General features: G+C 44.0%; 1 protein-coding gene across 1 annotated transcript in view; it reads left to right on the top strand.

The window, feature by feature from the left end:
- Positions 1 to 17,580, top strand: part of DLGAP3 (DLG associated protein 3) — a 2,055,905-nt gene that overhangs the window by 1,985,708 nt on the left and 52,617 nt on the right. The gene's annotated exons all lie outside the window — the stretch shown is intronic.

Raw genomic sequence — 17,580 nt, 5'->3', positions numbered from 1 at the left:
GGCACCATGCCCTCTGCAGCCCACTGCAATCACACCATGCCTACTATCTGTCATCAATATGCAGGGTACTAGCAACATAGCGGGATATTCTAGGCAGGTGTGTCTGTGTATGACACATGGGTTCAGAATGTATTCCGGGTAATAGTAGGGTTGCATACTTTGTTCACCAGGCCTTTTGCCAGATGTAGAGGTATGGCTTGCCAACACAGTCCCTTGGCTGATTGACATCTGTACTCCTCGTGAGGTGGACATTGTGACATATAATATGGACACCATACAGGAAAACTACAAAAAAACGCTCCCCAACATGTCCAGTGGTTAGACACTCACAGCCACCTCCACACAGGCTCTGACTGTCAAACACACACATACCTGCCATATCTTGGAATCGAACCCCTACCTAACTAGTTTATCACACTACAGCACTACGCAGTTACAGCACACGCTATGGAAATTACTGGGTTACAGCAGTCCCATAGGTGTATTTCTAGGTGGGTGACATCAGCAGGATTGCCAAAAGTGAGTATGTGAATTGTAAAGAGTGTCCATACTCTAAAAAACATTGTTTCTTTCTCAGGCAGATGGACAGACACACACAGTTGGTCTATAGGGGATTAGAACACCTACCAAACTAGTTTATCACACTACAGCATTATGCAGTTACAACATGCACCATGGAGATTACTGGGTTACAGTAGTCCCAGGGGTGTATTCATAGGTGGGTGACATCAGCAGGATTGCCAAAGAAAGTCATTTCAAGTGTACTGTGAGTTGTACATGTCTGTTACCTGCGTGTACCAGCTGCTTACTGTCACAAAAACACATTTTCACTCATGTACAACTGCTTAAAAGTGTCTTATTCAGTCCTAATTGACAGTATCAACAAGGCTTGTAGGTCTTGAACCTTGGACCATGCACACTGAGGTCACTGGACTTACCACTAAGCCATCTGGGTTTTATACATGTTTCATGGATTTTATAATGCACATCTTACTACAGGTATTCCACAGTACTGAAAACAAATGGGACAGTCACTTTGTGTACATATGTACAGTACCCTTGAATGTACTGTACTCTGTGATACAACAAAGACAAGTCTACATCTGTACAACTGTCATAACTACACATGCACACACACACACACACATATATATATATATATATATATATATATATATATATATATATATGTGTATACACACACACACACCTACGGGATGTACACACACACACACACACACACACACACACATATATATATATATATATATATATATATATATATATATATATATATATACACACACACACACACACACACACACACAGACACAACTATAGCCATATATATATATATATATATATATATATATATATACACACACACACACACACACACACACACACACACACACACACACACACACACACACACACATGTCTGAACACCCTTTATGACACAGAAGGGTTCCAAAGGAACTGATGTATGCACAAAACAGAGGCATCTCGTTTTATAACATTTAAATCTTAATCAGCTCACCAGAGATGGTTGTTGTGTATGTGGAGTTTGGGGTGGGGAATGATGGCTAATGTAATCTACCCCAGGGATTGTGGAGTTTGGGTGGGGGAATGATGGGTATGGACTTACATCCTGGCAACCACTTCTGTGTCACTGCTCGACAGTGGCACAGGAAAATAACATACCCAACTGTAGCCATTCTTAACTGTGTATTCTTTACCATGTCTAACTATGTAATACTTTGTAGACACCAGTCACCACAGATGGCTGCCATGGTGTGCAGCATATTAAAAGACATTGCACATGTGTATGCCTGATTACAGGGTAGTCACACACACAAACATGCACACACTTGCCAGTATTGTACATACACATCTTGCCTATGTAATGGTAACTAGTACAGTGGCATGCATTTGGGGTATGTGCCACAGAACGCATACAATTACACTTACTCTGATTCCACTTCTGAGCTGGGTGACATCACAGTTGAGAAGGATAAAGGCCAGTGCAAAAGGAGGTATCTCTTTGGAATGCAGCAAAACCCGCTGCCATGACAGGATGCAGACACAAATACACACACACACAACCACACTCAGCCATTTGCTGAGACACACACACACACACACACACACACACACACACAGCCATTTGCTGACACACACTCAGGCATTTGCTGACACACACACACACACACACACACACACACACACACACACACACACACACACACACACACTTGCCAGTGGGGGGATCAGAACTCCTGCCTATCTACAGATCACTATTACAGTACTGCGCAGTTATGAGATGCACCACAGAGATTACACATTCCAAGGCAGTCAGAATGCCCTTCTAAGATTGAGGACAACAACAGGGATACTGACAGTCATGATGTACATAGCTGTAAACCTGTGTATTTAAAGTAGGTGTCTATTACAACCTGTATGCACAAACAAGACACATCATCTGCAGGTAGTACATAGGTAGGTCTGAGCGGTATAGTTGTAGCACAACAGTAACCTGAACTGAAGTATGCCCATCTGTGGAAAGGACAATTACTATCACTATACAGGATTACAGTGGTCATGCTCATACACATGGAATCACAGAACTTATTTGGATGCATTGACTCCAATTACACAAGGTAACAGTGGGCATGCTCATACACTTAGTAACAAAGGGCTTGTTTGGATGCACTGACTCAAATTACACAAGGTAGCAGTGGGTACGCTCATACACTTAGTAGCACAGGACTGTTTGGGATGCACTCCGATTCTAACAACAGAAGGCCACAGTGTCCATGCTCATACACCTACATGTACAGAACATGTTGTAATGGACTCCTATTGTAAATAGACAGGTTTACAGCTATGTACATCTTACCTGTCAGTATATATACACATCATACTGCTTTACTACCATTTACCTGTATGTGGCCCGTAAATGATATATCTGTGTCTGTGCTGTGTGATACACATGCATACATGTACATGAAGTACTGACATATATATGTTAAGTATGCACAATCACGCATGTGTGGACGTGACAGACAATAGGTTAACTGGGACACACAGGCAGATGCTACCTACAGCATGTGTCACACACCTTGCTGCCCTGAAAGGCATACATTGATAGCAGGTTGTGGACAGTGGCATGTGCAAGCATAATGTGTGAGCCACATTGTGTAATGGTACTAAGGTGCAGGTGTCAAGATGACCTCTCCCAGCTGTGTTCGTAGTTGACATTATTAGCAGGACTGCTACACTAAGTATATCTCACATTGGTTATATACACAATGTCTGCTGCTGTCCGTCACCTTACATGTGGCATTTGCTACCAAACACATTACTGCCACTCGCAGTGATGTCATGGTACGAGTGGCAACTGCTAGACCAAAACAATGAGCCAATGTCCTACTGCTATTATGAGGTTGTCCAGTGTCTGTCATTCCGGGCTGTCATGACTGAATGACAAGCCTTCAACACAGAGCACATGCATCCATGTTTCAAGTGAGTGTGGATAATACCTAGGTCACATTTACCCATGTAGTCACATTCCAAGGCAAATGTCCTACACACAGAAGTAACACCCTGACACCTACAAAACAATTGTATTGGATGCTTATGCTAACCAGTGCTAGATGTGTGGCTTTTGTAATCCATTTGCTCAATGTAGAACCTACAATGGAGAATACTGACATCTGTGCAGTGAGGGACACCTGGCTGAAGGCTCTGTAGTGCACAATTGCACTACCACCATATAACCACCATATAACTCAGACATGTGGGCTATAACACTGATATGGACCATTCCAGGTAGTGGTGTCCACATAGTCATAAAGGCTACTCACATGTAAAGACCACTACTCCATCATAACTCATCACAGATGAGTCAGGTACAGGTGACAGTGGCAAACGCTGCATTCTAGGTTGTAGCCTCATATACATCCACCACCTTGTCCCCAGACTACCAACACACATCCATATATGGTATGACATAGTACGGTAGACCACCAGATAACCTTCGATTGGTGGACTGTACCTAGGCCTACATCAACTGTGCAAAGTAACCATGTACAGGCACAGCTGCATAATGTGTTATGCAATGCAATAATACCACTGTTTGTATCCAGCTCAGTTGTACACATACCAGGGTCCTTCAGATGTTGTCAGCATTAACACAGTTGACTGTTGCTGTACACCAGTAAACAACACCCTCATGGTTGGATATGACCTAACTGTACCTGCCCTGGATATGTGCATCCCACACTCATACAACATAAATTACATTACCATAGCTTTTGTCATCCTTTCTACATACAGGTGACTACAGTCATTACACACATGCACATGGCAGATAGCATGCTAACAGTACATAAGGTTTGATATCTATGTTAACAGAGGTAATATTCCCTCTCTACTGGTCACCCATGACACCTATCATATCATACAACAACCCATGTGGCATGTATGTCATTAGACATGTCCACCTAATGCAATGCCTACAGACATTCCAAATAACAGGATCATAGGACCTACACAAGGCCTGTAATGACAGACTCAGGGAAATCCAGCTCTGCCCTGTATGTTCCTAAGTAGTCACAGGTGATATGTTCATTACATGTACAGCCATGTGTGCCCACGCTCCTACATATACCCCATGTCAAAAATTGCAAGCCATGCATGCTGTGTGCTGTCTGGACATTAGCCTTAGTACCACAATAGCCAGTACATGCTGGGGTTTGATGTTTACAAGCCACAAACCTTGCACATGCTTGAATGAGTGTACTGCCTAGCTCTAACAGAGCACATTACTGGCACTTTTCCAGTAAACATGAGGTGTGTGTGGCATATATGAAGTGCTCACTGTTGACCATTACAGTGCCCTAGCTTCACCATGGCACTGTCAAGTAACAATTTGTAGAAGCATGACATGGAATAATGCTGTGTGTGTCTTGCTGATATGTGCTGTTGTCATATATGCACACTTGGCTACTCGGTGAAGGTGGTTGTGTCCTACTAGTACATGAATACAACATCCATTATGGTGTAATGCTTGGCTATGTTTCACACATGGCGTGGGGATGGTGTGGAATGTATCCTCTTGACCTACTAGTCCACGTACTGATGTAGACCGCATATGTGTACATTTGATGTTTGTTTAGATTCCATGCATGTGCAGTGTCTGATGTTTGAAGGTGACTGTTGTCTCAGTACATCATGCTGTTGCAATACAGCCTCAACATTGCCAACTGTATATGGTGATATGCTCAAAGTACAGTAAGCTGTACATGTGGTATGGACAGATGTTTGAACATGACTACTAAGTGGTGGGCCTACTTTGCAGATGAATGATTACTGAGGATAGCTCACTGGTGTGTTACAACCATTCCTACAATAACCTGTGTAACTGCTAAGGTCTGGTTTTGTTAACTTAAGTGGAATACAGACAATGTAGAATGCAGTAAGGGTGACACTGAAGGCAAACCTCTTGACACCTGTAACAGTAATACTGCCCCTGTGCATATATTGTGCATATATCAGCACAGTTGGCAAAGGAAAGAGTCAGTAAGCTTTGTAGTTAATACGATAGTGCTGTACTTCTGTAATACCTATCATGAGATGGCCAGGTGCTTGATTCACAGTACAGGCAAGTGTGGGTGTGTGTGTGTCCATATATGTCAGGTATGGTTGGGAATAAATCCCACATGTTTTTCACTCTCTTGAACACTGTTGTTGACATCAGTACAGAGTGAAGTGTAGAAAGAAAGGCATATGCAGGTGGTTGAACCTCACACATGTCAAGCGTCTGTATGTGTGTGACATAGGTGTATATATTTGTGAATACCACAGTGTATGTGTGTGTGAGTGTGTGTGTGTGTGTGTGTGTGTGTGTGTGTGTGTGTGTGTGTGTGTGTGTGTGTATGGCTGTCCATGTGAATGGCTGTCTGGTCCCTGGAGTGAGGCTGTATTTTACCATAGTGAAATGTTAATGCCCCCTCCCCCATCCACTCAATGCAATCTAGTATCCCTGTTGATATCATCAATCTTAGACAGGCATTCTAACTGCCTGTTAACATGTACACCCTGAGGTGCGACTTGTTGTTACATAGCCTACTGATGAACCCTCCCCCCTACATACACTCACTGCACTGCAGTATCCCTGCCGATGTCCTCGATCTTAGGCCATTCCGACTACCTGTACATGTGTAATCTCTGTGGTGCGTCTTGTAATTGCGTAGTACTATAATGATGATTTGCACATAGGCAGGGGTTCTCATCTGAACACTGGCAACTGTGTGTGTGTGTGTGTGTGTGTGTGTGTGTGTGTGTGTGTGTGTGTGTGTGTGTGTGTGTGTGTGTGTGTGTGTGTGTGTGTGTGTCAGAGTGTGTGTTACTGTGTCTGTGAATCCCTGAGTGTGTGGGTATGTCTGTGTTTGCATCCTGTCATGGCAGTGGGTATTACTGCTTCCCAATGAGAAACCACTATTTCCACTGGCCTTTACCATTGTCATCCGCTATACCACTCTTTTACCTCCTCCTCGCTTCAGGTAACTATACCTGTGATATCACCCAGTATGGCTGTGATGGCACTGAACACAGTAGCTTACTACACAGCTATCATGCTCTTGGATCATTAGAACAGTAAACATAGTTGAAACATGGGAGATTATAACTGTGATGGGAAGCTACAAAGTGCATGAAGGTATTGTCATACAGACCTGTGAGTAGTCAACATGTACATATGGGACACTAACCGCAAACACTGACATCCCCCAGCACATGCAACTACACCTGAAAGAGGAAGGCAGAACATCAAGATCAACACGCTATTAGTGTTGTTACACATGATACATACTGTCAAACATACAAAATGCATTCTAAAACTGTAATACATAGTATGTCTGCTGCCTGTCAACACTACTCAACAGTATTAATCTACAATTGTCTATCTAGTATGTTCACCCTGTGTATCAGACCATATAAGCATGTCCCTACACTGATGGTGTGGATGACAGAGATGCAGCACAGGCATCATCATATGCACAGAGTGATAATGTTTGCCAGAGGCCTAGGCTGTGCTATTGGATGATATCATGTGTGTGTGTTAGGGCCTGTGATATCATCGGGCGTGTGTGGATGTTATGTGTGTGTGTGTTGAAGTTCCCTACATTTGTTTCTGGTGTGTGTATATATGCATGCACACAGGTTTGGCATGTGGCTGACCTACACAGGGGTATTATTGACAGTTGCAGACTGTACAAGGCAGGTGTCACAGTTCACGGTGTTCAGCCATGGCCACTTGACCTTCACCTGTCAGGGGTTGCACGGGCACTACCAGGCAGAGGTCCAGATTGGGTACTGTCTGATGACACATGTCCACTGGAATTGTGTCCCTGTTGGGACCATCCAGGACAATGTACACGTGGCCTGCTGTGTCCTGGTGTGGACTTCACAGCACCAGCTGCACTGCTGTTGCTACTGCCACTATGGGAGCGGGCATGTACAGTAGCATGTTCATGTAGACCTTCAACAGGTGATGTAGCTGACCTACGTCCACATGCCCGATGCCTCACTCCCACCAGATGTTCCTGCTCAGACATTCCACGCTCAAGGACTGACATGCCATGATCAAGGACTCCCACCATGTCACCCAATCATCTATCCAAAACACCTGCAAGATGATGGTGAGCATTTGTAATTGCCTGGATGTTGTCCTGGATGTTGTCAGTTAATGAACGGACAGCAAACCTCTGAAGCCTCAGACCTTCTCTGTTGTGCCATTCAGCATGTGGTTGTGCATCCATTACAGCCCGAAACATGCATCTGGTGACTCCAGCTGATGTGCTTGCAGGGGCATGTTGGCCAGTGGTCCTCCTATGAGTAGCACTGGGCACATGCCTGTGTGGGACATCACCAGTCAGTTGACTGGGATCATGGTGTGCAGGCACACTTTCCATAATCTCCACACTTCCCTGTTCCATGCTACCACCCACCAACTGTCCTTCCTCTATGGCCAGTGGTGATGAGGTATGTGTAGGCAGGGGAACTGTGTGCTAGGATGAGGGAGATACAGGTGGAATGGTAACCAATGGCACAGATTCAGCCCCTGACAACCTTGCCTGTGCCTCAATCATATTTTCATCATCACTGCTAGAGTCTGTTGGGACACTAACATCAGGTGGACCGCAGGAAGGCAATGCACCTACATCAACACCTGTGAGGGGAAGACAAGAACTGTACATTACAAGTTATACCACAAAGACACACCCAGACACATGCTATGGCACCCAACAGCATGCAACATGCAGGTGATATGGCAGATGGCATTCATCTTAGACAATTATAGTGGTAGTTATCATACATCACTGAGTTGCACACAACAGCATGCATGTGTTATAGCAGACAACATGCACCTTACACAATTATAGTGGTGGTTAGCATACATACCTGTATTGAACCATTTGTGTTAGTAGCTTATGCCCCATACCTGCAACATAATGCATGCACTATGCATCGTTGCACCACACTGCCATGGTGTGTACAACATACACCACATGTTAACAGACCAACGCTGACCTTTTTACATCTACCACTGATGCTTTGTGTTGGCCACTGCCCCTATGTGTGAGGACATGCGCAAAAGGGTATGTCGACTGAATACTATGTTTACCTGAGCCCTAGCTTGCATATCTCCCCCAAAGCAGTGCATGTCTGTTCAACATTATTCCACCTACCCCTGAGCCGAGTCTACAGACATTGTGCATGTGACTGTACACACATGTTTGACATGGCTGTCCCTACTTTGCAATGGTGCCACAGACCAGGACAGGTTTACAGTACACCGGCCTGATGTGTGGCGTATGACCTTGCCAATCAGATGTAGTATGACATGTCTTCTGCTGACATGTTGAATGACATGCATACATGTGTAACACAATGGGGTCCTTTCCAATCTACAGTATGGTAATGGTGTCCCAATGCAGGGATGTGTTATACTAACATGGGCCTTCAGCTGATGCAATGTTGTCTGTCCGCCCTACAAATATGCAGTGACATACTGCACATTGAGCTGATGTGCATAGCCATTGCAGGGCATCATGTGGCTTCACTATTGCTATACAGTGTGAGTTACCGACACAGTTCATAGCCATGACTGTGTTCACATACAATACATATCTAATGTGGAATGTGACCCACGTCACTGAGATGTATACACACTAAACCCTAATGTGGAATGTGTGACACAGGTCACAGAAGGGTATATGGATGACACCCCTGCATATCTGCAACTGTATTACTCATGCCTGGCAACTATGCCCACACATGGCTAACTTAGCAGTACCCTATGTCCCACATGCCATCTCTGTACCACACACACATGAGGAGCAGGCATGACAGTGATGTCTGACACCAGCAAGGTGAATGTACTGTATCTATGGCCTGATGTGGCTGTATGTGTATGTTGTGCAACACATGTATGTTAATGCTTTCATGTCGTGACACACTCAAGATGTTCAAGGCATGTTATGCCTACACAAGCTGTGCGCAGGCCTGTATGATATTTAGTGTTTCACATCTGCAATATCACCATTACACAAAGGCCATAGCTGTATTGTGTTGAGCCAATATACAACAGGGTGGACACACATGTACATCACTTCTACTGTGTGTGTTGCTTCATGTCTCTGGCCATCCTCCATGGCCATGTTTACACATGTTCTGTCCAATGGTTGTGATGGCTATCTATTTCACATGTCAGTGTTATCCCATATAACATACACCCGTAGATGTCATATGCTCCATTGAGGACAGGGTTATGCAGACAAAGGGTGGTATGTATGGAATGTGAGTCATCATGTTTTGCAGGATAGTTGAGCAATGTTGCAGTCAGCCCAATACATGTCATGGACATGTCAGATAGCACATGACATTGTGTGACATTCATAGCAAGGTTATACTCCACAAGGGTGTATCCTGTGGGTTGGTCATACTCCAGCTCCAACACATTTAGTGTGTGTGCACACATATGCTCTCTGTACAGTACTGTTTGTATTCCCAACATGTGTAATGCTGATATGTAGTACCTGTCCCTGCAGTGAAACACACCTCCACCATTGTATTCACAGTTGTCCACACATCTGGCAGTGACAGTTTGGAAGGTTTAGTGTAGGTGTTGCATATAGTCTTCAATTGTTTCACATGGGTAACCACTGTGATGCATTGCAGGTCTGACCAGTGTCTATTAACATGACCGCCATACATTATATGTACTTGTGTTATGGCAGTTAGCATGCAATTAATATGATCTTTGCATTATCAAGCCTGGTAAATAATAACAATCTCACCTGACACAGGCTGCTGTCACTGCAAAATGCCAGAGGTACCTAAACAGGAGTGTCACAGCAGTAAGATCATTATCCACACCTGTGTGATAGCTACAGGGTGCAATGTCTATGTTAGCACATAAGCCAGAATAATATACTATACTATGGAGTATGCACATCTGTGCATACATAGAGTAGCAGACTATAGTATGTGGCATGTGTGCATACATGCATTGCATATGATGTTGCATTACATATTGTACAGTAACACATGTAACTATGTGAAATATAGTTGTGTTATATGTGCAGTACTGACTTACCAGTCAACTCCAGGCTCAGTGGTTGAGAGACACCCACCTCCACAATACCAACTAAAGCTTGTGGATGGAGGTCTGCAGGTGTCCCCAGGTTGGCCAGTAGCTCCTCAGTACGTGTGAGTGAGGGCTGGGCGAGTGGCCCCCCACCTGTTGCACCTTGTTCCCTGGCGATTGCATTAGCATGCTGTTTCACCAATCTTATGAGGTCGGTGCAGTGTCGGTGCACCTGCTGATAGGGGCGATTGTGACCGGCAACATCATTTACCCTCCTACAGAGTTCCTCCCACAGGGCATCCCACTGCTCTGCATCCTGTGGCACATGGCTGAAGAGTGTTGAATGGTTGCCGAGGAGGTATGGGATGAGGACCTCATCCTCCAAGTGGGTGTATGCTGGCAGCCTGCTATGCGGCATACCTGGAAGACATAATGATGGAGACAGGTTACAGTAACTCACAGAGAAGTACAGAAGTACAGCTGAACATACATGTTTATCACATTTATTAAGATTACAAAAAAGTATTTGCAAATCTACATGACACTAACACCACTGACATGTTTAAGTCACACACATTTGACACTTACTGGTGATGTTATCACCATATATGTGTGTGTCACGTGGTGACATTGCTCATACACCAAGTGGATGTGGTCTTCACGTGAGCATGTCTGTTTGCCTGTACTGGTGTCTTTACCTATCAGCACATGCCTGGATGTGTTCACATTAATTCAATCGATCTTAATGCTGTGTATATGTCACATATATAGTCATACATGGCCTTTAGGGACATGACCTGTGACCCTGCAGACTTGCTCACAGAATGTTTTATATGTATGTGTTTTGTCATATACATCTACATGGCACTGTACAGCTGTGTAGCATCCTGCCATGTATTGCCTGTTTTGCACATGTGAAACACATGGGACAAAAGCTAGCCTGATGGTATTTGCAGGGTTGGATATCAACTATAGCACATATGGTCATAGTGAACTAGTAGGCTATATGTCCTGGGCCATTTATGAGCCTAGGCAGACAGGTTACCTAGCTGTAGGCAACAGACAGGTAAGTTTTAGTGGCCAGTTCAAGCAGTGCCACAGAACTGATCCACAGGGTTACTGATATATTTGGCATGTGGTCATCACACCATGTCACAGAGAGGGGCGATGTTCAGCTTTGCTGGACAGGGGTGCATAGTATGGCAAGAGTATGTTAAGTGTATGGGACAGAGATCTGTCAGGCATGTTGTGATCCTTGTACTTGAAAGGTGGATGCCCATGAAGTATGTGTTTATTTGGGATCAGGATGTGTTAAGTGTAGCATGTCCAACATCTCTGGGTTGGACATGGCTTTATTCAGGGTAGGCTACATGCTACCTAGTGGAGCTAGGGATTGGGAAGGGCAGGGTAGGCCATATATACATGGGCAATAACCCTTAAAGGAAATATGTGATCTAGTATGGGTCACATGAGTGTTGAGTATGGCTGAACAATTATCTCTATATTCATGGATGGCACCCTGTCATGATTAGGGGTGCCGCATACGACTACCTGACTGGTGTGGTGAAGTAACTATCAAAGGAAAGACTACTGTCCAGCTGCATCCCATACACACACACAGTTGCCATTACGTTGACCACTGCCTAGGTGGTAGTTCTTGGTTGCAGGGTTTTTAACATAGGGGATGACAATGCAATACTTAGCTGTCAGATTGTGGCCATATGTCACACACCACACATCTGACACACAAAGGCCCTTCTGTATGTTGAACGCAGTACACATTGAGTTAACTATTGCTCCTAGTTCATAATCATTTGCAAACATCAATAGGCAGATGCCTTCTGTGTTAGTCTGTGTGGTATAGATAACAAAGAGGGGGAGTACCAGGAATGAACCCTGTATTGCTGTGGCTGGCACTGGTTTGATGTGCGTGTATTAGTCAGGCACCTTTTGTAGTGTTGGTTCTGACAGTAGTCCAGTTGCCAACCACTCCTGTGACATAGGAATATACACCTAGTTTACTGAGTGTAGCTGGAACACAGTATGGGTGATGGTGTCTTAAGACCTGGCAAGGTCATGATATGCTGTGTGAATCAACCTTACTGTCATCTACATCTGTACTGAGTACATCAAATACGTTGATCACGGTTCATGGCCTTATAGACCAGACTCAGCAGGGTAGTTGTGCACTATTTCCCATTATCAATGGTGTCTTCCCCCTTTGTGGGGTGTGATAACTGTTGCTGTGCACCATTCATTGTGTACACAGCCTGACATGGAGCTATGATTGAACATGATGTGTATGTGGAGAGCTGATTGTTCTTACATTTGTGTAGGATACACCCTGGGGTGTTGACAGGTCCCATGAAAGCTGTATGTATGGCTTTAGAGAGTGCGGCTTGTACCTGCATAGTCGTTATTACAGGGGCCCTGTAGTGTACATGGATATATTAATAAGTGTACCTGTTGGGGGGAAGTCCCGCAGTGGTGGTGCTGCGGTAGCATTGTCGCCTCACAGTAAGACACTGTCCAGTTCGATTCTCAGCTAGAGCGTCTTCTGTGTGGAGACATGCGTGAATGGGCATACCTTCTTTGAAGGTTGTGCATCAGGGTTGGTAACTCGGCATGTAAAAATCAACTACCAATCATTAGCGGACCGGAGTTCCACTGTGGCGACCCCTAACCGAGAAAAGCCGAAAGACACAACAACAACCTGTTGGGGGGGAGTGGATTTAGGTTTTCCAAGACCCTATCTGGATGAACAGGTGCTATTTCTGTAGGTGCAGTGCTTCCCATGCCATAGTGCTGTGCAGCACGGCAGGTCTTGTTGTTGCCATTACGATTAATGACACAGCTATAGAATGCTCTGTGGTTGGCCTCATAATATGTGGCTGATTAGTTTCATAGTAGCTTTGTGTGGTTTTATATGGTGCATCTGCATCTTACTGAGGCTGACCAGGGATCACCTACACTCATGTGTGTTCACTCTTGCAACAGTTACTATCTTCTGTGGTAGATTTTAAAGCATGGTACCACCATTTTGCCTTCTTGTTTGTGCTTGGTTGAATCTTGGTTCTGTTTCAATGGCGCAATCACTGCACATATGTGACTGCTTAAGGTTCATTTGTATAGGATTCAGCATTTGCACATGCATTGCCCATCACTGGCATGACAGTCAGCACTTTGCTCTTAGGAAGCATGACATTGGCTTCGAAGACTGACTATGTGTAGCATACTGTTAGCCCTGTTTGTGTGACTATTGTGATCCAGGTCATTGTGGTTGATGGAATCCAACATGCATTGAGTACAGGTGTTGGTACATGAGGAGTCTACCCAGTTCATAATGGAATAGCTAAGAGAAGCCATTATTATGGTTTTCTGTCTCAAACCTAATCTTTCCCATTACAGCACATTATGACAGTTGGGAAATCCGCGGCATGGTGGGTGATCTGTCGCAAGGTGCAATTTGAATTCCTCAGCATATTGCATCTGAAGTTATGCAAGTGCAACTAGTGTGAGGGTGTACATATCCTTCAGGAATATGGACACACTTGCAGCCCGTGTGTTCCAATAAAGGATAATGGGCAAGAGGTGACATATGTGTTATAACATGGTCATGCATGTGTGCACTCCGGAGTGCTGAAACATGTCTCAGCCACTGCTCAGATATGTTCTCCATGTTAGGGATTGACATATGTATGTCTGTATAGTGTTTCTGACATGTATCATTGTGTAGAGAGACCCACAGTTTATTGCTTGGCTGTCCCTGTAACAGCAGTGAACCTTCACTTGAACTGTGCATGATGAAGGCACTATAGGGGAAGCATGAGCCCTAGGCAGTATCCAGATTCCCAAGGGTGACAGGTGCAGGCCCTGTCTGGCAAAGCATCATGGTCTGTCAACCATGTTATCCCAGGCAGACAGATACTGGATAACCTTTGACTTGCACCACTACATTAGACAATTGTGGAATACAATCCTTTTGTCCCTGTACTGCAGTATCATTCTGGCCAATGGCAGAATGTTACCCAGGCCTTGGGACATACCTGCATGGGCTATAAGACCTGACAGTTCCTACATGTGTTTCCATGCAGTCCAGGCTACTGCATCACAGCTCCTGCACAACAACATGGAATATGCCAGAGCCATGTGTATAGTTCAAAAGGTGGTCTGAGTGTATAGGTATGTGGCTAATCATAGCAGACAGGCAGCTGACAGTATGTATGCCATTGTATAGGTTGGTGTGTAACATAGTGCTAGAGTTTGCATTCACAAATGAGTTCTGTTGGGTATGTTTCCGGCCACATGTTCTGAGGTGTGGCACAATTATGCAAACTATGTCATACAGTTTGTGTATTTCATTGTCTGTCTATTCCAGCTTGGGAGGTCACATGTTTGGCCAGATACTTAGAAGTGTCTGTGAATGTGTGTGATTTCTGGTAGTGTGTGTGGGTGTCCTTACTGTGTTCTGGCAAGGGTATGTGTTGGTTGTGATGTTGAGATGCATGTGCTAACCTACACCTCATGACTGTCCAGTCCAGTCATGGCTGTAGACTGGACAGCCTTCCAGCTTACCCCTGTAGCTGCATCCCAGACAATGTGTGGGGTGTGGTGTTAGGTGGGTTTTGCAGTGTACATTGCATAGAGATTACATTCCCCCAGGATGGCAACATACACAAAGCTGACATTAGTAAACACCAGTAGCTGACTAGTGGACATGCCTGTATGAGCATTCAGTACTACAAGTACCAAGTACTTTATTTAGTTTACTTATTGCTTATGAAGATGTTTTAGACAGTGATGCTCACATGTAAATATTTGTGTTACGGATGTGACAACACTGGCTATCACGGAAACATTGTAGCTACCTTTAGCAGCAATCCTCCTCTGAGGAGCACATTACATCCTGATAGTTGATTACAGATAATGCAAGTGTCTATAGGTCTGTTTCCTTCTCTGGGTATATACTGACATATCCACCAGGACCATGAGCTCTGTTGGGCACAGGCACCCACTCCCCAAACAGAGTCATGTATCAATAGACTCTGATGCCACTATCAACATGATCAGGATATAATCAGATAGTGTAAGCCATCACCTATGAAGTAGCTATTACACATGGGCAGCAGTCTCCTACATCTTACACTCCTACTGCAGATGTTACACTGGAGTTAAAGATGATATGCAACCTGTTTCATTACCAATACTGTGCACTACCTTACATACAGTATTTGCAAGTGGCTGTTAGGTTGGCAATGAGAGGTTAGGCTACACAAACCTGGTAGTTCAACCAGTGTGTCGCTACTCTCAATGTCCACTCTATGTAGGTGTGCACATAGCCATTTGGCCCAGCCCTGTAACAAGGGTCACTACACATTTGCATAACATGTACACATGCACAGCTGTTATTGCTTGCAAATTATACTAGAGAGGTCCAGCCCTGTAACAGGGGTCACTGCACATTTGCATAACATATACACGTGCACAGCTGTTATTGCTTGCAAATGATACTAGAGAGGTCCAGCCCTGTAACAAGGGTCACTACACATTTGCATAACATGTACACATGCACAGCTGTTATTGCTAGAGAGGTGGATATTACATGTGTTATGTGCATGGATAGTTACCTAGCTGTTTCAATTATCTTTGCTATCATGCTGCTAAACTGTCAGATGAATACAAGTGATATGTATCCTTTTATTGAGTATTGTAATTGCCAATAGACATAACTACTGTTTGCATAACATAACAGAAATGCTATGTAGAATGGAATACAGATCTGCCTAAAATACTGTACATTGCACAGTTATTGGCACAATATCCCACAATGCAAACCATATTTGCACAGTAAGCCCACCTTTGACATGTTCATCTTACTTACACACCCATATATATGTTGACTGTTACAATATATCAACATATACTATCCCCTGTTATAGCACATACTTGTTGGACCAATCCTAACACTGACAGTGGCTTGAAGCGAATTGGTGAGTTCCAAGCCCATATCATCCCTTGTGGTGTATGAGGAGTTTGCCTTTTGACCTACAGCAGTACACACATAGAATACTACAAGCATTACTACTGCTCAACAATACATCACTACAAGATAGCTATTTCCACTATATGCATTGATTACAATGTAATTCCTACAGAACAGGTACTACATACACAGACATACATGTTATACATACCTTCTTAGTAATAGGAGGTGTTATTGACTAGTATAATACTCGTTTTCGGTTTGTCTTTCAGTGTTTTGTACTGTCCTACAGGTAGATACAGATGGTTTGAATGTTTGACAAGGCAACCTTTTATAGTTACAGAACAGTAACATGTGCTATCTGGATAACCAATTGGTGCTCCTAAGTAGCTAATTACATGGACGTCAGCTGCGCTGCTACTGCCTTAGCCAATACCATGGTAACAGTGGAGTGTAACTGACTTGGGAGTTGTCCCTTTGCCTTAATTGTGAGGAATACAGCCTGGAAGTGTCATTTGAAATCTATTGCAACAGCTGTATGGAGACGAACAGTAATATATTGTGTGTAATGCCTAGAGGGTTTGGTCTAAATGTGAGTAATGCTGTTATATTTCTAAACATTGCCACTTGTGCAGGGTTTGTCTGTACCTAATACTTCTGCATATGTTTCAGTCTGGCCAGGATGTTTGACCAGCTCAAGGCTGCATAGCTATGCATATAATGTTAGGGGGTTTACAGTGTGCTTACCAGACATATTTAGTTTGGTGTTACTGTGTATCATACTGTGCTGATAATTAGAACTCAGTATCACTTCCTGGTGTACGAACCTTTCAACCCTCTGAAACGGGATTAGTTCATACAAATCCTGTAACATCAGCAGCTGTTCAATTGTATAACAGCAACTATTTCACATACGGCCATGTTAGTGTGCCTGTGTCCAGGT

Source organism: Protopterus annectens, chromosome 1.part2, assembly GCF_019279795.1.
Source record: "Protopterus annectens isolate FY-2018-M chromosome 1.part2, PAN1.0, whole genome shotgun sequence".
NCBI classification, from domain to species: domain Eukaryota; kingdom Metazoa; phylum Chordata; order Ceratodontiformes; family Protopteridae; genus Protopterus; species Protopterus annectens.
This window is presented reverse-complemented; position numbering and strand designations above follow the sequence as displayed.